Here is a 27813-nt window from a genome sequence, read left to right as displayed (position 1 = left end):
GCATCCCACAACCCGGGCATAGGCAAACAATTGTTAAATTGTCAAATATTGCACACCACACGGAGAAACAGCAAAAATCTTGGAGGGAAGAAGGGAAGCCAAATGGGAGATTTCATTCCTCAAAAATTACAGCTAAGAAAATAATCCAAAGAGGACTTAAACATAACTATATTTTTAAATGTCCAAAGAAAATGCCCTTATGAAAATTTAAAAGCTGATTTGAAAGAAAATTTAAATACAGGTTTGAAAGAAAATGTAACAGAAATTCTTAAATTTGAAAATATATTCGAGGTGGGGCACAGTGGCTCATGCCTGTACATCCCAGCACTTTGGGGGACCAAGGTGGGAGGATCACTTGAGACCAAGAGTTCAACACCAACCTGGGCAACACAGCAAGATCCTATCTTTAAAACATGTATATATATGTTTGTACACACATATATATTTGTATATTTGTATAAATATCAATATTTATATATTTGACTATATATAGCCAAACGTTTTTACTGAAACCCTCAATAAGTTAACAAATTAACTGCACAGCCAAAGAGGAAATTAGTGAATCGTATGATAGATGTCAAGAGATTAACCAGAAGAGATAGAAATGTAAATTAAACTTAAACAACACGAAGGATGTGATGAAAAATCCCAAAACATATCTAAATAATGGTTCCATAAATGGAAAATGGAGACGAAACTATTTTAAAAGATAATGGCTAAGATTTTCTCCCACAGCTGAAGACATCAGGGGTCCTCAGACTAATGGAATACATCAAATAAAAGCAGGATACATAAAACAAATCCACACCTAGAGATATCGCAAAAAAAAAAAAACCCCTGAAGATCAAAAAAACAAGGAAATAAACAGCAACTCAAAAGTACTGTAAATAAAAAATAAATAAACAAGGAAAAGATCTTAAAAGTAGCTCAAGAGGAGAGAGAATTACCTACCTACAACAAAATTACAACTAAACTGACTGTTGACTTGTCATTAGCAAATAAAACTAGGCCAGGTGCAGTGGTTCACACCTGTAATCCCAGATCTTTGGGAGGCTGAGGGGGATCACTTGAAGCCAGGAGTTCCAGACCAGCCTAGACCAAAAAATTAAAAATTAACGGGAGATAAATGATAAGAACTTATGAACACAAGGAAACAACAGAAATTGGGGACTACCTGAGGGTGGAGGATGGGAGGAGGGAGAGGAGCAGAAAAAATGACTATTGGGTACTGGGCTTAATACCTGGGTGATGAAATAATCTGTACAACAAACCCCTATGACATGTGTTTACCTATGTAACAAACCTTCAGGTGTACCCCCAAACCTAAAATAAAAGTTAAACAAAATTTAAAAATCTGTCAAAACACAAAAGAATAACATTAACTATCCCCCTCTACCTGAGGGGAAGGGTGAGAGGAAGGAGAGGGGCAGAAAAGATAACTACTAGGTACTGGGCTTATTACCTGGATGATGAAATAATATGTACAACAAACCCCTGTGACATGTGTTTACCTATGTAACAAAACTTCACATGTAGCCCCAAACTTAAAAGTTAAAAAAAATTTACAAATTTGTCAAAACACAAGAGAATAACATCAAAGTACTCGGGGAAAGTAATTAACCCAAAATTCTGGACACAGCTCAACAATCATTCAAGAGAAAAAGTGAAGTACAGACACTTTCACAAACACCAAAACCAAATTTACTATTAAGGGGCCCTTACTGAAATAATTAAGAACATTTTTTAATAAAGAATGAAGAAACTGAACCAAGAAGGAAGAAATGGAGTGAAGGAAGAATGGTGAGCAAAGAAACCTGAAAAACACATGAGTAAATATTCACTATTTTTATTGGTGTAAGGTGGCTTAAATAAGGCAAAACTAACACATAAATAACATTAACATGGAAGAGGGGCTGACGGTTAAGGAGTAATTCATTCCAAACTCTTGGTCTTATTCAGGAGGACAGCAATAATAATTAAGTTTAGACTTAAGGAAACGCTCATGTTAAAATTTTAAGAGTAACCAAATTTCTGGCTTAAACCCTGGAATAAGAGAACTACAATGAAAAAGAGCTGAACTAATTTCAAATTCAAGACTTTCTTTAAACCCAACAGAGCGCTAGGCGCGGTGGCTCACACCTGTAATCCCAGCACTTTGGGAGGCCGAGGCGGGCGGATCACGAGGTCAAGAGATTGAGATCATCCTGGCTAACATGGTGAAACCCCGTCTCTACCAAAAATACAAAAAAAGTAGCCGGGCGTGGAGGCGGGCGCCTGTAGTCCCAGCTACTCCGGAGGCTGAGGCAGGAGAATGGCGTGAACCCGGGAGGCGGAGCTTGCAGTGAGCCGAGATCGCGCCACTGCACTTCAGCCTGGGCGAAAGAGCGAAACTCCGACTCAAAAAAACAAAACAAAACAAAACAAAACAAAAAACCAACAGAGCAACCCGTTGGCTCAAAAACTAAGGAGAGTGCCTGAAGGGAGAGAGGAGACGACCATGTGCTCACCTGTTGGAGAGTACAGCTGGACACCAAAAAGAACGGGTAGAAGAGTCAGTAAATGCGTGAAATCCAATGTGGCTTGCTGAAAAGATAGTGTGAAACCACTGGGGGTCACAGAAATTGAGGATATGATACCTCAACTTCCTGTAGGGTCTTCCTCCTCCAACCCTCCCACGCCACGCACTCAGAGCTCTAAAGAGTCCTGAGGTAGGCTCATTGTGATGCAAACCTGGGGTGGGCAGCAGCTAAGCCTGAGAGGCTGGACACTACCCTCAGATCACTCTCCCCTATCTCCACTCAGGAAGACAAGCCTTCACTGTGACAGAAAGGACAACTGTTACTTCTACCCTTAAGACAATAGTGAAAAATCAGAGCAGCAGGGAGGAGGGGTGGGGGCCCAAGTCCTGGGAGAGGGGTAGGATTCCACATTGAGCCCAATACAACAGCCAGGGAAGGGGCAAGATCCTGAGAGTCAGGCCTGAAACTGAGGCTTAATCAAGAACAGAAACCACATCCTATCACCCCTCCCCACCTCCAAGCAAACAAACTTCCAGGAACAGTAAGAGCAGAGTATCACTGAGAAAGGGACGGGAGAAAATCAAGAGTATGTAAAGAGACCCTCACTAAAGCACACTTCGAAGGGGAGACCTGAAATTTAGACTGGAACAGACACTGTTCTGGTAAACCAATTCCCACCCTGATCACAAAGTATCTCTAAGAGAATTTGAAAACTGGGGTACACTAGGTTAACCATAACAACACAAAAAACCTCAAATCCAGCCCAATGTAACAGTGAAAAGGAAGCCTAGCATGACTAACATCATTTTGCTTCTAAGCCCCCCCACCACCACCCAGTGAAACCATCTAACTATGGGAGAAATTCAGTTTATAGTTTAAAGCAAATAGTCCCTTCTGAAAACCCCTGAAGAGATAAGGGCAGTGTACACACAAGTAACAACGTTGTTAACGATTTTTTTTTTTTGAGACAGGGTCTCACTCTGTCACCCAGGGTAGAGTGCAGTGGTGCAATCATGGCTCACTGCAGCCTCGACCTCCTGGGCTCAGGTGATCCTCCCACCTCAGCCTCCTGAGTAGCTGGGACTACAGGTGTGTGCCACCACACCCAGCTAATTTTTGTATTTTTGATAGAGACGGTGTTTCGCCATGTTGCCCAGGCTGGTCTTGAACTCCTAGGCTCAAGTTATCTGCCTGACTCAGCTTCCCAAAGTGCTAGGATTACAGGAGTGAGCCACCATGCCCAGCCATGTTAAAGATTTATAGTATTGTGACCTGACCAAGGACAAAGAAGTTTCACAACCTCCACAGACCCTCACTGCCACCCAGATGTCTGTGGTCATCATAGTCATCTCTTGACCTCAACCTCCTCCCTCTTCCCTCTTCCTCTAACATAAAAGGAGGCGAAAATTCGTATTAAGATGGTTCTTTAGGACATTACTAGTCCACCATCTTCTCAGGTTGCTGGCTCTCCAAATAAGGTTGCTTTCTTTGCGCCAACACCTTGTCTCTTAACTTATTGGCTGTCATTTGGTGAGTAGTACAACCTTGGACTTGGCTACACCAATTCCTAACTAGATTAACTCAAATACCAGCACTAACGGCCTAGCAGAAGGAAAGACATACCCATTTATAGACATAAAGATTATATGGAGGCTGAAGTGGGTGGATCACCTGAGGTCAGGAGTTCGAGACCAGCCTGACCAACACAGTGAAATGCTGTCCTACTAAAAATACAAAATTAGCTAGGTGTGGTGGCACATGCCTGTAATCTCAGCTACTTGGGAGGCTGAGGCAGGAGAATTGCTTGAACCCGGGAGGCGGAGGTTGCAGTGAGCCAAGATAGTGCCATTGTGCTACAGCCTGGGCAACAAGAGCAAAACTCCGTCTAAAAAAACCCAAAACACACAAAAAAATATGATATGGCCAGGTGCAGTGGCTCACACCTACAATCCTACCACTTTGGGAGGCCAAGGCAAGAGGAGCCTGAAGATATGACTGAATTGCTGTGATCTCATGATAAAACATGAATGAACAAAGGAGTTGCTGCTTATGGAAGAACAAAGGAATTGTTTTTCTGAGATGAAATCTACTGGTAAAGATGCCTTAAACATTTTTGAAATGACTATTTCAAAAATAGACTACTCTATAAACTTAGTTAATAAAGCAGCAGCAGGCTTGGAGAAGTAGTTCTAATGTGGGTAAAACGCTATCAAACAGCATTGTATGCTACAGAAGAACCTACAATGAAAGGAACAGTCAACAGATATGGCAAACTTCATTGCTGTCCTATTTTAAGAAACTGCCACAGATCCCCCAACCTTCAGCAACCACCATCCTGATCAGTCAGTCACCATCAATACTAAGGCAAAACCCACCCCCAGCAAAAAGGTTATGGGTCACTGAAGGGTCAAATTATTGCTAGCATTTTTTGGCAATAAATTATTTTTAATTAAAGTATGTGCTTTTTTTTTTAGACATAATGTTATTGCACACTTAATAGACTACAGTATAGTATAAACAAAGCTTTTTTTTTTTTTTTGGAGACCAAATCTCACTCTGTCGCCCAGACTGGAGTGCAGTGGTGCAATCCCAGCTCACTGCAACCTCCACTTCCTGGCTTCAAGCGATTCTCCTGCCTCAGCCTCCCGAGTAGCTGGGATTACAGGTGCGAGCCACCACACCCAGCTAATTTTGTATATTTAGTAGAGATGGGGTTTCACCATGTTAGCCAGGCTGATCTCGAACTCCCGACCTCTGGTGATCTGCCTGCCTTGGCCTCCCAAAGTGCTGGGATATAGCGTGAGCCACCACGCCCAGCCAACAAAGCTTTTATATGCACTCAGTAACCACAAAATTTGTGTGACTTGCTTTATGGCAATATTTGCTTTATTGTGGTGGTCTAAAACCAAAACTATCTCCAAAGTATGCCTGTATTGTACAATGTAGATACACATACACACACACACACACACACACACACACCTATTATGGAATAGAACTCAGCATTTCAATGAATTCACGCAATAAATCATGAAAAAAAGCTCAGATATGTCACTCTGGTAGTTGTCACCTTTGGCTTCCCCTTCATCTGCCATACCATAAATGTTGGTAGAAAAGATTCTGGAGCCCCACAGAGAGCTATTAGCACCTACTCATTTACCAGTGTGGATCCAATTATAACAATTACATATCTTACACAGGTAACTAGACACAGGACAGGCATATCTATAGGGTAAGCAGAGAGGAGGATCCACTAGATAGGCACCTGATATACCACTGCACAAGGAAGAAGATACAGACATGAGGAAATGGTGGGGGGCGGGGGGGGGCAAAAAGGGGCACCTTTGATAAGGGAAGTGTTTATTGAGCACTTCCTATGTGCAAGGCAATGTGCCACATACTGAGGGTACAACAGTCAACACTCCATGCCTCCACGGAGCTTACAGTAGAAAAGATCCTGGGATATAGCTAGGGTACAAGCATCAAAGCAAAGCATGTAATACATAAATAAACATTACTTCTTGCAATTCTCCCAGCTTTATATGCCCATCCTTAGATCCTTGTCTTTTTTTTTTTTTTTTTTTTTTGAGACGGAGGTTCGCTCTGTCGCCCAGGCTGGAGGGCAGTGGTGCAATCTTGGCTCACTGCAACCTCCGCCTCCAGGGTTCAAGAGATTCTCCTGCCTCAGCCTCCTGAGTAGCTGGGACTACAGACACACGCCACCACGCCCGGCTAATTTTTGTATTTTTAGTAGAGACAGGGGTTTCACCATGTTGGCCAGGCTGGTCTTGAACTCCTGACCTCGTGATCCACCTGCCTCGGCCTCCCAAAGTGCTGGAATTACAGGCATGAGCCACCGCGGCCAGCCAGATCCTTGTCTTTTAATGCACCCTCTGCCTGTAAACCCTTTACCTGCACCTGACATTCTGGACTTCCTTTAAGACTCTTCACAAGCACTCAAGAGTCATTTCCTTTCCCAGTCCCCTTAAGTGCCTGTTAAGTGTACCTCTTCAGGCCAGGCATGGTGGCTCACGCCTGCAATCCCAGCACTGTGGGAGGCCAAGGCAGGCAGATCATGAGGTCAGGAGTTTGAGACCAGTCTGGCCAACATGGTGAAACCCCGTCTTTACTAAAAATACAAAAATTAGCCGGGCGTGGGGGCACATGCCTGTAATCCCAGCTACTCGGGAGGCTGAGGCACGAGAATCGCTTGAACTCGGGAGGCGGAGGTTGCAGTGAGCCGAGATTGCGCCACTGCACTCCAGCATGGGCGAGAGAACAAGACTCCGTCTCAAAAAAAAAGAAAAGAAAGAAAGAAAATAACTCATGGCAAAAGCGAACTCAATTCAAGCCTGAATCACTATGTAGATTTCCAAGGAACTATTTGAAGGAGGTGATGCTGCAGTTATTCTTCGTATATGTGGAGAGGAACAGTGGGCAACAGTATTCTTTACAGGCATGAGCTAACAACTTTACACCAAGAAAGACTTGAATGAATGCTCACACAATCACCAAGGCAATCACAAACTTAGTATGGCAAAGATTTCCTAAAAAGAATTCAGCATGTAGGGGCATTTATTGTCGGAGAAAGAAACAAATCAGGATATAAAAAATAACACCTTTATAGCACTTATATATACATAAGCCCACCTGAACATAAAATGTTTAACAGAGACCAATTTAATGTAAAAGATAAGGCCACAGAATGTGAACCAGATTTGAAAATGGTGCTCCTGATGAAGAGCAGTGCTCCTATACAATAGTAACAAAATTTTCTAAAAACATTCTGGGTGCTCACATGTGATTTCATAAAACATGAAGTAGCATAAATGCTGAGAAATATTAAACTAGATCTAAGACACTGTATTTGGAAGAACAAAAGAATAAAGCAAACTTAATGCAACATTTCGTTAAAACATTAAATACTTCGAGCAGATTAAAGGTGTCTGGAGGGAAAAAAACAGCAAAGAATTTTAAGTTTAAATATGGAAGAGAGCTAAAGCTGTTAGAAAAAATATTCTAATTCAGTTATAAATAGAAATGACATTCCTATATAAGGTTAACAGAACAGTGAGGGATAAAAGAAAAGGTACCTTTAGAAAATTAAAGGGAATTTCTACAAAAACAATGAAAGGAGTACCGCAGACGACAATCAATCAAGAAAGGAGTTACAAAAATTTTAATGAAACAAGGGAAGAATATTTTACTTTGCAGAGATTATGACCTTTCTGGTAAATTACCAAGGTTCCATTGAACTAAAATTCTTGGGTTTTGTAGCATTTCATTTCATGTCACACCCCTCCTTAAAATCTTCAACCATTTCCCAGGAGATTTAGGACAAGTTCAAAAACCCAGCAAAATGGCCTACTAAGCCTTTTCAAGACCTGGCCCCTGCTGCCAACTTCTGCTTCAATGCCTGTTTCTCTATTTTCTGGTCGTTTTAGATTTCTTTCAGTTCTTTTTTTTTTTTTTTTTTTTTGAGTCAAGAGTCTCGCTGTCACCCAGGCTGGAGTGCAGTGGCATAATCACGGCTCACTGCAGCCTCCAGCTCCTGGGCTCAAGCAATCCTCCCAGCTTACTCTCTGGGAGTAGCTGGGACTACAGGCACATACCACCACACTTGGCTAATTTTGCGTTTTTGTAGAAATGGGGTTTTGCCATGTTGCCCAGGCTGGTCTCGAACTCCTGGGCTCAAGTGATCTGCCTGCCTCAGCCTCCCAAAGTGCTGGGATTACAGGTGTGAGCCACCATGCCCGGCCCTCTTTCAGTTCTTTAAAAGGTTCTGTTGTGCAAAAACCCCAGCTCTCTCACCTTGCCTCATCACATTTGCACCTTCTGTCTGGAAAACTTATTTCCCCAACTAGACCAGGTCCTTCTCATTCTTCGGGTCTCACTTAAATGTTACTTCCTCAGAGCGACCTTCCCACCTCTTCCCCCAAGGACAGACTCTCCAACCCTACCCTGTTACATACAGTTGACCCTTGAACAACACAGGTTTGAACTGCATGGATCCACTTATACCCAGATTTTTTTTCAATATAAATTACACTGAGTGTGCCTCCCTCTCCTGCCTCCCCTTCCACCTTCTCCACCTCTTCCACCTCTGCCCCTGCTGAGACAGCAAGACAACCCCTCCCTCTTCCTCCTCAGCCTACTCAATGTGAAGACGATGAGCACATTTATAATGATCCACTTCCTCTTAATGAATAGTAAGTATCTTTTCTCTTCCTATGATTTTAATAACATTTTCTTCTCTGGCTTACTTTACTGTAGGAATATACTACATAATACATATAACATACAAAACAATGTGTTAATTGACTATTTATATTACCAGTAAGGCTTCCAGTCAACAGTAGGCCATTTTAGTAGTTAAGTTTTTGGGGGGGTCAAAAGTTATACTTGGATTTTTGACTGCGTGAGGGTCAGCACCCTAACCCCTACCTTGTTCAAGGGTCAAGTACACTCCCATAGTGTTCTGCAGTTCTCCTCTGCCTCCATCTCAAGACTAAATTCTTTGGCCGGCTCACACCTGTAATCATGGCACTTTGGGAGGCCAAGGTGGGTGGATCTCTTGAGGTCAGGAGTTCGAAATCAGCCTGGCCAACATAGTGAAACCCCGTCTCTACTGAAAATACAAAAATTAGCCAGGTGTGGAGGCACGCACCTGTAGTCCCAGCTACTTGGGAGGCTGAAGCACAAAAATCGCTTGAACCCAGGAGGCGGAGGTGGCAGTGAGCCAAGATCGCACCACTGCACTCCAGCCTGGGAGACAGAGTGAGATTCTGTCTCAAAAATTAATTAATTAATTTTTTGAGGGCAGGGCCTACTTACATTTTATCACTCCACGTAGTCTCCAGCAAAGTCTGGCACACAATACAGAATCATTAAGTAATATTTGTTAAATGAATGAAGGACAGATCGTCAGGATGTAGGACAGGTTATTTGAGAAATAAATAATTGATAAAGTATAAAATAATTATTTGCACAAAATTAGCTTTTGTCTACCCCAACTATTTTCAGTAAGTACAATTAAAATCAAATTTTTTCTTTTCATTTGCATTGCTAAACTTGAATTTAGTGGTAATATTAGGAATAATAATTACTAGCAATTAAAGTTAATATATCCCATAAGCGGCTGACAAACCTTGGTGGGGTGTGTGTCTGAGGGTGTGGATAAATTCCAGGATATGTCATATCTGACCCAGCCTCTGGTAATCTTTGAAAGATTCTACTCATCAGGAAATTAGTTTCTAAAATCAGCAATGTCAGGGTAATCAGGTAAATCCGGGTCAGTAAGTTGTTCTTCAACTATTACTCACCACCTTTTTTTATCTGTCATATCTTCCTCAAGAGACTGTATATGTTTACTTTAATTATCAAAATACAATCTCATACTTCCAAGAACCTAATCTTTAAACATAATACAAAATCTTTTTCTTCTTTTTTGAGATAGAGTCTCACTCTGTGGCCCAGGCTGGAGTACAGTGGTGCGACCTTGGCTCACTGCAACCCCTGCCTCCCAGGTTCATGGGACTCTCCCGACTCAGCCTCCTGAGTAGCTGGGATTACAGGTGCGTGCCACCACACTCAGCTAATTTTTGTATTTTTTGTAGAGACAGGGTTTCACCTTGTTGTCCAGGCTGGTCTCGAACTCCTGACCTCAAGGGATCCGCCCACCTTGGCCTCCCAAAGTGCTGGGATTACAGGCATGAGCCACCATGCCTGGCCCATAATACAAAATATACAGTTTAAAACTGATATCTAAAATTGCAACTTACCTAAAATAACATAATCCTTTTAAACAATATATATTATTTATATATGTTTTGTTAATTTCCAGAAACCAAAGTTGTTCTTACTATCAAAATCAAGTTACACTGGCACTTCATGTTACCTATGACTATTTCAAACCAGGTATGATTGAACTGACAGTAAAATATTAATATCAGACCAGTGCCGTGTGTCTAACCTGTTTGCCATTAAAAATCCAGACACAACCAACCACACAAGGAGTTATTGATTTACCTGCCTGGTACATATAAGGGTCACTTTCCATAGAGAAATGTTCACCTAAAAGCAAAGAAAATTAGATACATTTTCCAAAACACTTTACTTCTAACCAAACCATTACATTCCTCTCCTATACGTACCCAAAAAAATAACATCCCTAAGCAGTGTCCGTCTACCCAAGCAATACACTGAGCAAAGGAGGAAACCTGCACAAGTGGGGATCAGCCTGTGCTGATGAGACTTCCCGTTCCTAAGCTGGCCTTACTCCTCAGCCCACCCTAGAAGGTAACTAAGAAGAAAATGATGCAGGCAGGAAAAGGCAGTTACAGTACCTTGCATGTTAAGCTGTTTGCAAATCCCATCACAATCCAGTCTGAAGTAGACAAAGTGTCTAAATACCTAAATTTGATGAAGCCTGCTCTACGACACGCGCATTAGGCATGGATCTGTCAAGGGGGATTAGAGGTCCAAACAACAAAATGCACAATGTCATTAGCTTAAAATCAAGAAAACCAATTGTTTCCCTGCGCTCTTACATTTGAAAGTAACTTTTTCTCGCACAATAATTACATTACTTTTACCTTCATTTATTTTCCCTGCATTCCCAACATATCACCAAGAATGTTGTATTTTATTTGCTGGTTTAAAAAAGATCAAATGAAAATAAAATTTAAGCCACAAACACAAGGTAATTTATATCATTTGCAGTTATGATCCTTTAAATTCTGCTATGTATTATGCATAGGCAAGAACTTTTGAAAATACAAAAAGCATTATGAAATGATACTGTGTGTGAAAATTTTTTTTTTTATTTAAACGGAGTCTCGCTCTTGTTGCTCAGGCTGGAGTCCAATGATGCAATCTCGGCTCACCACAACCTCCATCTCCCGGGTTTAAGCAATTCTTCTGCCTCAGCTCCCGAGTAGCTGGGATTATAGGCATGCGCCACCAGGCCCGGCTAATTTTGTGTTTTTAGTAGAGATGGCTTCTCCATGTTGGTCAGGCTGGTCTCAAACTCCCGACCTCGCGTGATCCGCCTGCCTCAGCCTCCCAAAGTGCTAGGGATTACAGGCGTGAGCCACCAGGCCCGGCTGAGAAGTGTATTTTTTTTCTATTCTTTTCTTTTTTTTTTTTGAGACAGGGTTTCACTCCTGTTGCCCAGGCTGGAGTGCAGTGATACAATCTTGGCTCACTGCAACCTCTGCCTCCCAAGCTCAAGCCATCTTCCCACCTCAGCCTCCCAGGAGGCTGGGCCTACAGGTGCACACCACTGCACTCAGCTGATTTTTGTATTTTTTGTAGAGACGGGGTTTCACCATGTTGGCCAGGCTGGTCTCAAACTCCTGACCTCAAATGATCCGCCCGCCTCGGCCTGCCAAAGTGCTGGGATTACAGGCGTGAGCCACCCACGCCTGGTCTCCAGAAGATATTTTTTAAGGACATCTTTTAGACCAGGCACAGTGGTTCATGCCTGTAATCCCAGTACTTTGGGAGGCCAAAGTAGGGGAATGGCCAAAGTAGGGAACTCAGGAGTTCAAGACCAGCCTGAGCAAAACTGTGAGAACCCACCTCTACAAAATACAAAAAAATTAGCCAGGCATGGCAGCCTGCACCTGTAGTCCCAGCTACTCAAGAGGCTGAGGTGGGAGGATCACTTGAGCCTGGGGAGGTGGAGACTGCAGTGAGCCGTGATCACACCACTGCATTCTAGCCTGAGTGACAGAGTTGAGATCCTGTCTCAAAAAAAAAAAAAAAAAAAAAAGACATCTTTTAAGATCTACATGATTTCATTTGTCAGTATCTGATGACAAAAAGATCTAGGTTGGCCAGGCGCGGTAGCTTACACCTGTAATCCTAGCACTTTAGGAGGCCGAAGCGGGCAGACTGCTTGAGCCCAGGAGATCGAGACCAGCCTAGCCAACATGGTGAAATCCTGTCTCTACTAAAAATACAAAAATTAGCCAGGTGGGCCAGGCATGATGGCTCATGCCTATAATCCTAGCACTTTGGGAGGCTGAGGCAGGCAGATCACCTGATGTCAGGGGTTCAAGACCAGCCTGGCCAACATGGTGAAACCCTGTCTCTGTTAAAAACACAAAAATTAGCCGGGCATGGTGGACATGCCTGTAATCCCAGCTACTCAGGAGGCTGAGGCAGGAGAATCGCTTGAACCCAGGAGGCAGAGGTTGCAGTGAGCCAAGATCACACCACTGCACTCCAGCCTGGGTGACAGAGCGAGCCTCCATCTCAAAAAAAAAAAAAAAAAAGAAAGAAAGAAAGAAATTAGCCAGGTGCAGTGGCATGTGCCTGTAGTTCCAGCTACTCAAGAGGCTGAGGTGGGAGGATCGCTCGAGCCTGGGAGGTGGAGGTTGCAGTGAGGTGAGATCACACCACTGCACTCCAGCCTAGACAACAGAGTGAGACCCTGTCTCAAAAAAAAGAAGAGAGGTCTAGGTGAAGCAAGTAAATAAGGTTAAAAAAAAACCTCATTGACAGGAGAGAATTTTGGGGGGTGATGGAAATGTTCTATAACTGGATTGTAATGATAGTTACACCAACTCCATAAATTCACTTAAAAATAATTGAATCGTACACTAAAAAGGTGAGTTTTATGGTATGTAAAGTACACCTCCATTGCGTTATAAAGAAATCAACAAAATTTTGTAATCCCAGCACTTTGGGAGGCCGAGGTGGGCAGATCACGAGGTCAGGAGATCAAGACCATCCTGGCTAACACGGTGAAACCCGTCTCTACTAAAAATAAAAAATAAAAAAATTAGCCAGGCATGGTGGCGGGCGCCTGTAGTCCCAGCTACTCCAGAGGCTGAGGCAGGAGAATGGCGTGAACCCGGGAGGCAGAGCTTGCAGTGAGCCGAGACCGCGCCACTGCACTCCAGCCTGAGCAACAGAGCGAGACTCCGTCTCAAAAAAAAAAAAAAAAAAAAGAAATCAACAAAATTAACGCACAGGTCCCATCTGTGTAGAAATAGGGTCCTGCTTTGGCCAAGATATTTCTGGCCCTGAGGCTCTACAGTATTCATCAGCACTTTCTAACTTAAATAGGTAACAAAAGTGATTTTAATCGATTACAGAAAAAGATGTTTTCTTTTTTCCTAACATGGACTTCTAAGTGTTCCTTTAGGGCACATAACTGTTTAGTTCTCTTAATCTTAATGATGGGTCTTGTTTTAAAAAAAAATCACCGCCAGGTGTGGTGGCTCATGCCTGTAGTCCCAACACTTTGGGAGGCCGAGGCAGGAAGATCACCTGAGGTCAGGAGTTCGAGACCACTTGGCCAACATGGTGAAACCCCGTCTCTACTAAAAATGCAAAAAAATTAGCCAGGCGTGGTGGCAGGCGCCTGTAATTCCAGCTATTCAGGAGGCTAAGGCAAGAGAATCACTTGAACCCGGGGGGTGGAGGTTGCGGCGAGCCGAGATCCCATCACTGCACTCCAGCCTGGGCAACAGAGTGGGGGACTCATCTCAAAAAAAAAAAGAAAAAAAAATTAAAAATTTAAAGAAAATTTGTTTTAATCACAAGAAGCTTTAAATAGCAGAAAGTTCTACTTTCATGTAGAAAAATTTTCAGAGTCCAACCTCTGTATTAGCACACAACAAGGGGTGGGCGCAGTGGCTCATGCCTGTAATCCTAGCACTTTGGAAGGCTGAAGTGGGTGGACTGTCTGAGCTCAGGAGTTCGAGACCAGCCTGGGCAACACAGTGAAACTCCATCTCTACTAAAATACAAAAAAATTAGCTGGGCGTGGTGGCATGCACCTGTAATCCCAGCTACTTGGGAGGTTGAGGCAGGAGAATCGTTTGAACCCAGGAGACGGAGGTTGCAGTGAGCCGAGATCACGCCATTGCACTCCAGCCTAGGCAACAGAGCGAGACTCCATCTCAAAAATAACACGCACACACAATAATAATATATCTCTATAGACTTTACCTCCAGATTTTATTTCACTGGTCATAATTACACGAGAGGTGCCCATCTGCAAATTATAATGGCTGCCATTTTACTTCAAGGGTATATCTAAGCCACAAAATTGAATTCAAGGAGTATCTTCGTAGCCTTTATTAGTGTAGCAAATGTAATCAAAGTCCATCAAAAGTTATAATGCAATATCCAGAAACATGAAATACCAAGTAGCTAATTAGAAACAACTACCTCATTTTTGGCATGATTACGTACAGCCTTCATTTATGAAGAAACAGAACCTCTGTTAGAAAAGTCTGACCCTCTGGTTAGAAAAGTCTGCACTTCCAATTGTCCTATCTAGCAGTCCTGATGGATCTGAGTTCAGTCCCCCATGTGACTAAAGGTCCAGCAGCCTTGCCAATGTAGCCTATGAACTCCAAGAAGCATATGTATACCTTCAGTACACCAGAGGCATAATATACAGTAGGAACTCAAAATACCCTTGCGGAGGGCCTGGCGGTGGCTCATGCCTGTAGTCCAAGCACTTTGGGAGGCCAAAGCAGGAGGATCGCTTGACGCCAGGAGTTCAAGACCAGCCTGAGCAACATCATGAGACCCCGCCTCTATTAAAAATAAAGAAAAATTGGCCTGGTATGGGAGCACGTGCCTGTAGTCTCCAGCTACTAGGAGGCTGAGATGGGAGGATCCATTGAGTCTGCCAAGTTAAGGGTGCAGCAAGCTGTGATCACACCACTGCACTTCAGCCTGGGCAACAGGGTGAGACCCGGTGTCAAAAATAAATATGCTTGGGAAATCAGTTTCCTAAAGAGAAGCAGAAAGCATGGTTTTGAAGAGCACGGCTTCAAGTCAGACCAGTTTGGGTGGCAATTTTGCTGTTTCTGATGACTAGCTGGGTAATCTGAGCAAAGTACTTTTATTTCTCTGAGCCCATTTGACATGTATACAGGAGGTAAGAAGACCTACTTCATAGAGCTATTGTGAGAACACACATGTATTCATGCAAATAAATTACTTGTCACAGTGTCTGGCATGCAGTAAGGCTCAATAGATGGAGTATTATAATTATTACAGAGAAGACTGCCCAAAAGAGAGACCACACCCAAAACCTGACCCTGATTAGGATTATCTCAAACCCCAATGTTTCTAAGAGCTTAATTCAAAGTACTGACAATCATTTTCAAATACCTGAATGGGCTAGTTCCTTTTAACCCAATAAATAACTTTCTATTAATTCCCAAAACTGAAATATTTAAATGTTATCAGTCTCTAGGTAGAAGGTCCTTACCCTCAGCTTTCACACCCACCAACAGAATTGCACCCAAGCTCGTATCTCAGTGTGAAGAAATGTACAAACTTGAATGAGAAATGAGGCCAGATCTTTGATTAATTCAGTCATCCATGCGCTGCTCTACACACATAAAAAAAATTCTAAAAACGATCAAAACCTAAAATCTGAACACTAAAATTGTGCGTCACCAACAAAAGATTTCTAACGTTGGGCTTGAGATTGAAAGCAAATTAGAAAAACCTCCAAACAGAAAGTTTAAATGTAGTCTTTTAATTGCATTATTGTCCTAAGTTGAAATGTAGTCCAACTGATGCCATGATCAGATGATAAAGAATCTGAGATTCTATCTCCTCCTTTAACAAGATGTTGCCAAATTATTTGATGTTGCAAAAAAAAAAAAAAAACAACTTTAAAATCTAAGATTACCCAATTCTGAGTAAATAGCTTTTTCTACTTAGAAAGCAACTTAATACTTCAAATTGTGCTATTCTTGTACCAAAGTGAAGGGTTATCTAAAAGATTTCCCTCATGTTTTAGATCTATGCATGTGAATTAATTATTCCTAAAAGCCTCATATTATTATTTGACATCAATTTATTACATAAAAAAGTCATATTCCCACAGTAACTGCCAAAAATCAGGTACTGTGTTAGCATACCTAATATCTAGAGGAAATAAACATCACCACCAGTTATCAAAACGGAAGGGGAGAGAATGTGAATTTTAACAGACACGTTGAAGAAAACCTATTTTCCTTGCTCTCTTTACAAATTTCTTACAGCCAATTTCTCAGATAAAGCTAAATTTTCTTTTACAAAGTAAATTGAAATGAAAATCATAATGAAAGGTTAACTTTCTGCAAGAGAAGCCACTGTCATTTCCAACAATGCAGCTATTGTTAACAGTCTCTCATAGATTCCTGGACACAGTGGTGAAACAAGGCTAGGGGTGATACTTAAAGGAATTCCTCCACCTCTGTCTTTCAGTTTGTAATATAACAATACTGTACCTTCAAAGTAGAAACACCACGTAAAATCTGGTTCCCGTTAACTGAAACTGCCTTAACCCCAAGCAGCATATTTGCAACCGAATACATCTGATTCGCAATCAGTCAACCTTCTATTACCCATCTATGCGAGACGGCCCTGCAATTTCTTTCTATGGGAGCCTTTCCTTTTAAAACCCCAGGGGACACAATAGATGCCACACTCTGATTTAAATAATTCCAAGAAAATTACAATATAAACAAAGGCAGACTTAGGGAACTTGCATAAGTAAAAATCAAAAACCTGAGAAAAAGGGGTAAAAAAATACCAATCACAAACCCCTAAATCATGAATAAATTTTAAGACTGAGCCAGGAAAAAAGGAATACTCTCTGGACAAAGAATTCTATTTCAAATTTTAAAAAAAATATCAGATTTTGATTTTAAAAAATTTAGGCTTAGGAAATATGCTAAACAACAAAACTGGAATACTCAACTGTTTGTTTGATATATATACATCTAGCAAATTAATCGCTGCATTGACTATGTTAAAAAGGCAAGACAATTCAAAGAGATTTGATACCCTCTCCAATTGAGGAATCCCCAACTACTCTGAAATGGCAGATAATATTTAACACTCTTGGAATGGTTAACTTTATTTAGTATGCCTCTTTTGTTGTTCTATTATTTAATACAGCCAAACGGAATTTTTCCCTAATTAGGTTTCCTTGTACTTGTGAAATGCTCAGCATACAGTGCTGGCAGCATTAGCTCTACAGCTTCTCTCTTCTGGCTCCTTCCCCCCTCAACCACCCTCACCTCCCCCCCCACCCCCGCCCCGAAAAAAAGATTTCCTTCCCAAATGTTCTCTTCTCTGCATTTGTCAACAGAAACACCTACTGGTGGTGTCAAACTGCTAAGACTGCTGCAGGCTTCCTTATTCCTGGTTTCAGTGTCAACGCCAAAAATTCTCAATCCTAAAATAGTACTTTTAATAAAAAGAAATTAGAAGTCTTGCTAGGTACTCAACCTATCATATTCTCGAAAAGCAGCACGCCTTTTTTAAAAATCTATTATTAATGGACCCTAATTGGATTGTTAATCATAAGATCATACTATCCCCTTCAACACTAAGATACAGGAACAAGTAAATATAGCCTCTTCACATTTTGTGAATAAAACATTTTAAAACACTTGAAGGAAATAAAAACAAATTTACATCTAAGTGTCACTCACATGTAATTCCGAATAGCCTCCGTGAAGATGTCTTTTTTGTAACCCTACAGCAAGAAAGAAACAAGCTGGAAATGTTCCAGCAGATGTTACCTAAAACGATAATCCTGTTCTATACACATCTCTGTCTCCTGTTTCTGACAAACGCTCTCAGACAAATTAATTTGTGTAATCTTTTACATTAACTATATAACCATTACGTTCAAACAAACCTAATTCAGATGCACAGAAAGAAATCATTCGGTGTCAACAATACTTTCTAAAATCAGCTTAAATTCCAGCCAATTAAAATAGATTGTGCTAACAGAATACTGATCTGCAACTACTTAAATATCACAGCACCCGTCTAATCTCACTGTAGAGATACTAAGGTCAGGCTTTTCTTATTCAGGCATCTGTTCTTTAACACTCAAGTGAAGCGAAAAACAAAACCCTCAAGGAAGATCTGCCTTTACACTGAAATATGTTCAGGTTATTTTTTTCCCCAACGTGGGCACAAAACGTGTCAATGCAAGGAGGACCTGTTCGTTCTGGGAGACGGTTCCAAATCCCAGAATCCGATTTCTATGAGGGTCCAAAAGGTATGAAGGTCTGAGAAGGGGCCATTCTTCTTCCCCGCACTATGCCAGTCGTGAACTTCACAGCATCGCCTGAAACTTGTCCGGGGGAGGTTGCGGAGCCGCGGGGCCGGCGCCGGGTCGCTAGCCCACCCTCGCGGGCAGCCAAGGTCAGAAGGGCCAGGGCCGCGACTGACGGCCCCTGGCGAGTCTCGGGCTCCCTCCGAACTCGGGCAGGGGGCTGGGGCGCGCAGGCCCCTCCTCGGCGCCGGCGGGAAGGGGCTTACCTCGCTGCAAGCCCCGGGGAGCTCGTGCCGCGGGAGCGGCGGGGCGGGGACGCCGCAGACCCGCCGCTGAGGGGAGCCCCGCGGGGCGGGCTCGACCCGCCGCCCCTCTTTCACACCCTTTCGCCTCCCCACACCCCAAAAGACAGCCCCAGCCCCTCGGGGGAAGCCCTTCCAGAGGCGCAGGGGAGCGCTGAGGAGGGGCTACTCCGGGCTGGGACGTCCTCAACGCGTCGCCCCGTTCCGGGGGGACCGGCGCCGCCGCCCCTTCTCTTGTCCGCCCGGGGGGACTGGGTGGGTCTCCACTCTCAGGAGAAGCTGGGTGGACGCGGGGCCGATGTAAGGGTAAGAAGGCTTGGCGGGCGGGTGGCGGCGCGACTACTCACCCCGCCGAGTCCCCCACTTCTAGCAGGAGACCCCACAGCTCCTGAGGACGCCGTCGCCGCTTTACCTTCCCCAGCGGCAGAGACAACTAATCGAAACCTCCGGCCCCGCCCTCTAGCAGAAGCGAACGCGCAGCCTATTTTGCTAACTGCCCCGCCCCAGCCGGCCCGTTCGGACCAATGGGAAAGCACCTCAGGTTTTGCCCGATCCCGCCCTTACCCCGCCCCCTTTGGTAGGAGCCAATGAGGAGGAAGCGCTTGTCCTGGGGTTCGGGCTCGCGCCGCTCGTGCTCGAGTCTCCGAAGCCGAAGAACGCTGGTTCCTTATACAAGCTCGCCTGCGCGCTCACGCGCGCGCCGCGCCTCCTGGCACGCCAGGTTTGGTTGCCCCGCCAAGCCCTAGCAACCTGGGCTGGAGAGGCTGAGAGGGGCGGGGCCCGAGCCTGGAGCCGACGCCGGGGGGAGAGCGGGGAAGCAGGGAGAGGGTCGACGGTGGTGGGGTGGGGAGATCGTGACTGAGAAAGGGGTGGCTGCGGGGGTAGGAGGTGGCGAGAAGGCCCCGGAATCCGCCTGTCACTGCGGAAAAAAGAGGGAATCCTGCCTGCAGCGCAGCTACCCTGCCCTCCCTCCGGAGGGACCCGTGCCGGGGGCTGGGGTGGGGGAAGTCGGAGAAGAGGGGGAGAACACACTCGGGGCGGGAGCTGAGAAATACAGGATGGAGGATGGTTTATCTCTGTTGTTGGTAAAAATGATATCGAAGTCCATTGCTGCTGCTGCCCAACTGTTGCCGCTGCGTGTGCACACACACACGCACATATGCACACACACAACACACACTCACACGTACACTCATCCAGCAGCTTGCGGTCCCTTGGGTGAGTTAGGCGCAAAGACCTAGCAGCCTGAGGATTCCTTACACAGCAGCTGGGCGCGTGCAAAGAGCTGTTGCAGCAGTAGCAGCAGTAGCAGCAGCAGCAGCAGCAGCAACGACCCACACCTCCGCTTTGGTCCGATGCTCTGCCACACAAGATCCCCCAGCTGGCTTGAAAGCAATGAAGTCATCGCCCAACCAGTAGAAATGTAAAGATCTTAATACCCACCATGGATCGGGTTTCCAAGGAGGATGAAGAGGTGATGAAATTGAAGGAGATAACATTTCCAATGCTACTTTTAGAAAATAAAGAAAAAAAATTTTTTTAAAAAGACATTGGGGACAAATCTATGGAAAGCTGCATAATAATTTTCGCTTTAACAAGCAAAGGAGAAAAATAGGGTCTCTTCTGGTTAGGAAAAGCGCGGAAAATAGGCAGTGTATGAGGTCATAGCAGCCACCAAATTAGAAAGATGCAGTACTGTAATAGGAAATAGATATTTGGGATAAAATCCACTTAATCTATTCCTGTAGTGAATCTGGTAACAATATGTAGCAGCATGCTCAGTTTGGCCACTTGATACCAAGCCAATAGGATTTTCTTTTTCATAACGGTGAATATTTGATGAGGAAATGAAAGTGGAAGCATATTAGAAAATTTTACAGGTAGGAGCAATGAATTAGCAATGAGGGAAAATGGAGTCAGAGGCAACAACAGAGGGCTTCGCAGAGTCTCCTGCCTCCTCCAGATGCAAAGTAACAGTGCTGTGACCTCCAGCTTCACCCACGTGGATCCAGAACTCCTGGGGCAATCACTCCATTTTCATCCCTGTATATCAGAGCCTTTGTACTAGGAATTTCAGCAGCATTACCTTTGACTCAAATGAATAATTTTTTAAAATTTTATTTAGACCTGGTGAACCGGAAGTAACAAATTAATTATCCGTATAGATTGAGAAGATGGAGAAAAACCCATAACTGAACATCTGTTAATATAGGTCCAATTTAGTATTAAGTAGTAATATTAGATGCCTTATAATGTGCCATCCCATATACACAAATATGACCTTCTGCTTAGGGACATTTGCTTTTATCTGGTTTTAAGTAGTGGTAAAGGATTTCTTGCAGTCACATGCAATTTAGTTAATTCGTCTTTTGGTCAAAAACTAACCTTTCTAGAAAGTTAGTAAAAGTTTAAAAAGTACCATGCGCCGGGAGCGGTGGCTCACGCCTGTAATCCCAGCACTTTGGGAGGCCGAGGCAGGTGGATCACCTGAGGTCAGAAGTTCGAGACCAGCCTGGCCAACATGGTGAAACCCCATCTCTACTAAAAATACAAAAAAATTAGCTGGGAGTGGTGGCGTGCACCTGTAATCCCACCTACTCAGGAGGCTGAGGCAGGAGAATCGCTTGAACCCAGGAGGTCAAGGTTGCAGTGAACCGAGATGGTACCACTGCACTCCAGCCTGGGCTACAGTAAGACTCTGTCTCCAAAAAAAAAAGTACCGTGCTGCCATTTAACTGAGCTCTTATGTAGAAAGAACACTAATACTAGCCGGTGAATGGATACCTGCTCTGTGCCAAGAACTTCACGTAGATTTAGGGTTGCCAGATAAAATACAAGATGCCCCGTTAAATTTGAATTTCAGATAAACAACGAATAACTTTTAGTATAAATGTGTATTTTTATCCTGGATACATGTGGAACAAGGCTAGAAAACTAAATAAGGTTCTAACCATTGCCAAAAAAATTACGAAATGCCCTTCTAGGTCTAGACCTTGTAATGCAATCAGGATCTGGGAGAAAAGCTTAAGAACCAAATTAATGTATAAATTTGTAGTGTTTGTAGAAAGAGGTGAGCATACTTAGACTAAAACATTATTTGCTGTTTATCTCAAATTCAATTTTAACTGAGCATCTTCGATTTTTATTTGCTAAATCTGACACATCATCTCTAATCCTCTCAATTCTCTGCGAAATTCTCACCATTTTCCAGATGAAGAAACAGCTTGAGAACCTCCCCAGCATCGATTTGCTTTTTTGCCCTTCTAATAGAACCCCAACTCTGTTCAGGCATCCACCCCCTCCACACTACCCAGAGTCTCAGTCAATCAATGTGTGGCCTAATTACACTGAAGGAAAGAACTTAACATCTGATGGTTTGAAAGAGGTTTTCCCTGTCTATCCTGCTGGATGAACAAGGAAGCAAGTACCCTTGTTGCCACTGACAGTCATTTCGTGACTAAGAGGAAAACCAGCCCTAGGTCAAAGCCTACACACTAAATAAGGCAGAATCAAAAAATAGAAAAAAAAAATGTTTAACTGGGTTCTTGATGACGTCACTGAGTTGTTTCATTAAACAAACTCTGCCCTTTCCTTGCATTTCAGACAGTTTGAGTCAGACTTTCTATTAGATGCCACAGACGCATCCCACTACAGATGTCAGAACCCATGAGTGCTACTCATTATGGGTCTCAATAATCAATAAACAAGTGGTAATCAAGATGTAAGACATTTTTGGCCGAGCACGGTGGCTCACGCCTGTAATCCCAGCATTTTGGGAGGTCAAGGCAGGCGGATCATCTGACATCAGGAGTTTGAGACCAGCCTAACCAATATGATGAAACCCCGTCTCTACTAAAAATACAAAAATTAGCCGGGCATGGTGGCATGTGCCTGTAATCCCAGCTACTCGGGAGGCTGAGACAGGAGAATCGCTTGAACCCGGGAGGCGGAGGTTGCAGTGAGCCGAGATTGCGCCATTGCACTCCAGCCTGGGCAACAAGAACAAAACTCCGTCTCAAAACAAAAAAAAAAGTAAGACATTTTTATCCTTGATATATGTGGGACAAGTCTAGAAGACTAAACAAGCATTCTATTCATTGTCAAAAAAACATTTATGAAGTATCCATCTGGGCCTAGACCTCATAATGCAATCAGGATCTGGTAGAAAAGCTTAAGAATCCAATCAACACATAATTTTTTTTTTTTTTTTGAGACAGGTTCTTGCTCGGTCACCCAGGCTGGAGTGCAGTGGCATGATCTCAGCTTACTACAACCTCTGCCTTCTGGGTTCAGGTGATTCTTTTGCCTCAGCCTCCCTAGTAGCTGGGACTACAGGCACACGCCACCACGCTCTGCTAATTTCTGTATTTTTAGTAGAGATGGGGTTTCACCATGTTGGCCAGGCTGGTTTTGAACTCAAGTGACCCGCCTGCCTCAGCCTCCCAAAGTGCTGGGATTACAGGCGTGAGCCGCGGTGCCTGGCTCAGTGCATAAATTTATAGTGTTTGCAGGAAGAGGTGAGCATTAGTTACTCCTCGGCCCTGCTCTGAGCTTAAATCAAACCGTCAGATCTTACATGTTTTCATTTAAAGTTTATATCATTTGGAAAATTTTCATTTTGGAAATTTGAATCCAATTCCTCATTTGAAACAAAGCCTCTATCTTTGTCCTCCAGGCACTGAGTTTAACCAGGAACAGTGGGGAAAGAACAGAAATGTCAGCCTTAACACTTTAACCAATTTTCTTCTGTACCTTGAGCAAACCTTAAATTGCAATCATATCTTTTAAGACTCGGGCGTCAGATGGCCTGGGCTCAAATGCTAGCTCTAGTTATGTCCTTGGGCAAATTGCTCAACTTCTCTATCCCTCAGTTTCCTCCTCTGTAAAAATGGAGATGAAGCCGGGCGCGGTGACTCATGCCTGTAATCCCAGCACTTTGAGAGGCCAAGGTGGGTGGATCACTTGAGGTCTGGAGTTCGAGACCAGCCTGGCCAACACAGCGAAACCCCATCTCTACTAAAAATACAAAAATTAGCTGGGCGTGGTGGTGAGTGTCTATAATCCCAACTACTTGGGAGGCTGAGGCAGGAGAATTGCTTGAACCTGGGAGGCAGAGATTGCAGTGAGCCTGAGATTGCACCACTGCACTCCAGCCTGGGCAAAAGAGTGAGACTCCGTCTCAAAAAAAATTGGAGATGATGACGATGATAATAGTCCTTACTTCATAGGTTTAGGTGAGTGACTATTTGTGAAATACTTAGAAGAGTATCTGACCCATAGTAAGGACTTTATAAAGATTAGCTGTTACTGAGCAGGCTCAATTCCATGGGGTATAAATGAAGTGGTTTATTTTTCTCCAATCACTACTTTGAAACATGTTTTTATGGTAAATTTACCTTTCATGTCCCTTCATATCTTGGATACTTTTTTTGACATTTAGGTGTTTTCTGCTATTAAAAATCAACTGTTTAAAACTCTAATCTTGTGTTTGATTTAAATCCCTTTCCCCACTTCCCACCATCATCACCTGTCAGGCTTGTGGCTCATGGCACCTAAAGTGACCAAAGTGACCAACATAAAGTGACCAGGGGATGTGATGGGCCCTTACTCCAGTTCCCTGGAAGGTGTGGTCAGTTCTCTCACCAAGCCTAACTTCTCTGACCATAGGGAGGCAGAGGGGAGAGGGAACCATCAGCTCTTGGCTTAACAACTCATGAAAGCCCCTTTGAACATGGGCTACACTTAATAACTCACTTCTAACAAAATATGGCAAAAGTACTGATCACTGATGGTCATGACCTGAGACTAGGTCATAGAAGGTGTTGCAGCTTCCTCCTTGCTCTCTCTCTTGAATCACTCACCAAGGCGGAAGCCAGCTACATGTCATGAGGACAGTTTCAAGAGGCCTTGGCCAGGCAAAGTGGCTCACACCTGTAATTCCAGCACTTTAGGAGACCAAGGCAGGAGGATCACTTGAGGTCAGGAGTTTGAGACCAGCCTGGCCAACATGGTGAAACCCCTTCTCTACTAAAAATACAAAAAAAAACTAGCTGGGCATGCTGGCGGGCACCTGTAATCCCAGCTACTGGGAAGGCTGAGGCAGGAGAATCACTTGAATCCAGGACGCAGAGGCTGCAGTGAGCTGAGATTGTGCCACTGCACTCCAGCCTGGGCAACAGAGTGAGACTCCATCTCAGAAAAAAATAAAAATAAAATACAAAAATACAAAAAAAAAAAATAGCCAGGCATGCTGGCACTTGCCTATAATCCCAGCTACTTGGAAGGCTGAAGCAGAAGGATTGCTTGAGCCCAGAAGTTCGGGGCTGCAGTGAGCCATGACATGACAGCACCACTGCACCCCAGCCTGGGTGACAGAGCAAGACCCAATCTCAAACAAAACAAAACAAAAAAGATATATATGGCCTATGGAGAGACCATGATGCGAGGAACTGAATGGAGAGACCATGAGGTGAGGAACTGAAGTCTCCTGCCAATAGCCATGTGAGTACGCCATCTTGGAAGCAGATTCTCCAGCCCCAGTTAAGCCCTTGATGGCTGTAGCCCCAGCTGACACCCTAACTGCAACCTCATGAGAGACCCTGAGCCAGAACCACCCAGCTAAGCCCCTCCTGAATTCATGACACTCAGAAACTATGGTATGACAAATGTTTGCTGTTTTAAGCCACTAAGTTTTGGCATAATTTGTGACGCACCAATGGGTAACTAATATAAGTGGTTCCTATCTCCATTTTACAGATAATGTTTTAGGAACCTGCCCAAGCTCACCCAGCCAGTAGGCAGTAGAACCAGGACCCAGGAAGAAGTCTAACTCAACCTTGAAGCTCTTTCCCCTCAGCAGTAGAAACCATGTACGGAATGCCACTATGTGCCAGGAACTTCCCTTACGTTGTCTCATTTATTCCACAATAGCTCTGCAAGGAAGACATCTTTCTGCCTTTCAAAAAGGTATCAAAGTAAAGTTCCTATCTTCTTTTTTTCTTTTTTTTTTTTCAGACAGGATCTCACTCTGTCCCCCAGGCTGGAGTGCAGTGGCACCATCTCGACTCACTGCAACCCCTGCCTCCCAGGCTCAAGAGATCTTCCCGCCTCAGCCTCACCAGTATCTAGGATAGGACTGCAGGCATGAGCCACCATGCCTGGCAAATTTTGTGTGTGTGTGTGTGTGTGTGTGTGTGTGTGTATACATATATATATGTATACACATATATATATGTGTGTGTATATATATATACACAAATTTTTATATGTATATGTAAAGTACAATACATTTGTAGAGATGGGTTTTGCAATGTTGCCCAAGCTGATTTCAAGCTCCTGGGCTCAAGTGATCCTCTCACCTCAAGGGACACAACCGTTCCTTTTCAGTTCAGAATATGTAAGTTTTTAGTACATTCTCAAGTCAAGGCAAAGATATGTACAAAAGCATATTAAATAAGAATACCCGTCACAGGCTGGGCATGTTGGCTCATGCCTGTAATACCAGCACTTTGGGAGGCCAAGTCAGGCAGATTCCTTGAGGTCAGAAGTTCGAGACCAGCCTGGTCAACATGGTGAAACCCCATCTCTGCTAAAAATATAAAAATTAGCCGGGCATAGTGGCATGCACCTGTAGTCCCAGCTACTCGGGAGGCTGAGGCATGAGAATCGCTTGAACCTGGGAGGCAGCAGTTGCAATCAGCTGAGATCGTGCCACTGCACTCCAGCCTGGGCAACAGAGAGAGACTCCATCTCAAAAAAAAAAAAAAAAAGAAAAGAAAAAAAAAAGAATACCCATCACAAAGCACAATCCAGCAAATCCTCCACCAAATTCTCATAGATTTAATTTTTAATATAATGGGAAATATTGAGCCCATCTGATTTTATATATTAATCAAATATAATTTTTATGATAGATTGAAACAGGAAGGAAATTGTCCACATTTTAAAATAGACCTCAAAATATGCTACTTCATCAATTGATGACTGCAAGTTGCTTTGAAAAGTATAAAAAATAAGATGATTAATAGAAGGATTGATGAATGGATAGATAGGCGATGAAGCAAATAAAGTAAAATGTTAATTGTAGAATCTAGGTGCTGGGTATGTGGATGTTTAGTGCACAATTCATTCAACTTTTAATACTTTGAAAATGTTGATCACTTGCCATAATAACCCCCAAATAGAGACCACTTATTATTCTATACATGTCGATAAGATTTTCCCCTGAATCCACCTATATCCATCACCTGTACCATAGAACCTTCCAAAACTTGACTTAAAGCTGCTTCCAGGGAATATATGTATATATATTTTTTCTCATTTATTTTATGTATATGTTTAGGGATATGCTTACCTGTGTATTATTTTCTTCTCCAAAACAGACAAAAGTTAGAATTATATGGATGAGTAAACCTAGCAGGACACACTCCCATTCTAGACAGATGCTCGGCTGGTACCTTTAGTGCACTGTAAGATCAATCGGCTACAACATAAATTATTTTAAAGAATGTTACCTTCTGAGATGTTATACCCACCAAGTTTAGAGAAGGCAGTTGGAAAAATATTACCATAAAGACAAATAGAAAGTACCTTTAGAATTTGGAAATTAGGGACATGGAGAAGGATCATAAATAATAAATAATCCCCACAGCAGGCTGTATTTTCCCCCAAATAACTGCAACAATGTCTCTCATCCCACATGTCCTTTTTTTTTTATTAGATAGAGATGGGGGTTTCGCTATGCTGCCCAGCCTGGTCTCAAACTCCTGGACTCTGGCAATCCTCCTGCCTTGGCCTCCCAAAGTGCTGGGATTACAGGTCTGAGCCACAGCGCCTGGCCCCACATGTCCTTCTTGCAACGTGACTTTGACACTCTTCCCTTTGAGAGATGAAGGTTTATGTTCCCTCCCCTTGAATCTGGGTGGACTTGTGACTTGGTGAAAGTGACATG

The 27813-nt window shown here is 43.4% G+C and overlaps 1 protein-coding gene across 1 annotated transcript in view; it reads right to left on the bottom strand.

The window, feature by feature from the left end:
- Nucleotides 1-19300, bottom strand: part of CDKL5 (cyclin dependent kinase like 5) — a 227369-nt gene extending 208069 nt beyond the window's left edge. The window contains exon 1 of the mRNA XM_004063871.5: nucleotides 19211-19300. The gene's annotated coding sequence lies outside the window, so the exon portion shown is untranslated. The remainder of the gene's footprint in view (nucleotides 1-19210) is intronic.
- Between the last annotated feature and the right edge of the window lie 8513 nt (nucleotides 19301-27813).

The sequence above is a fragment of the Gorilla gorilla genome, chromosome X (genome assembly GCF_029281585.2).
Source record: "Gorilla gorilla gorilla isolate KB3781 chromosome X, NHGRI_mGorGor1-v2.1_pri, whole genome shotgun sequence".
NCBI lineage: Eukaryota > Metazoa > Chordata > Mammalia > Primates > Hominidae > Gorilla > Gorilla gorilla.
Note: the sequence above shows the minus strand (reverse complement) of the source record. Positions and strands in the feature narration are given on the sequence as shown.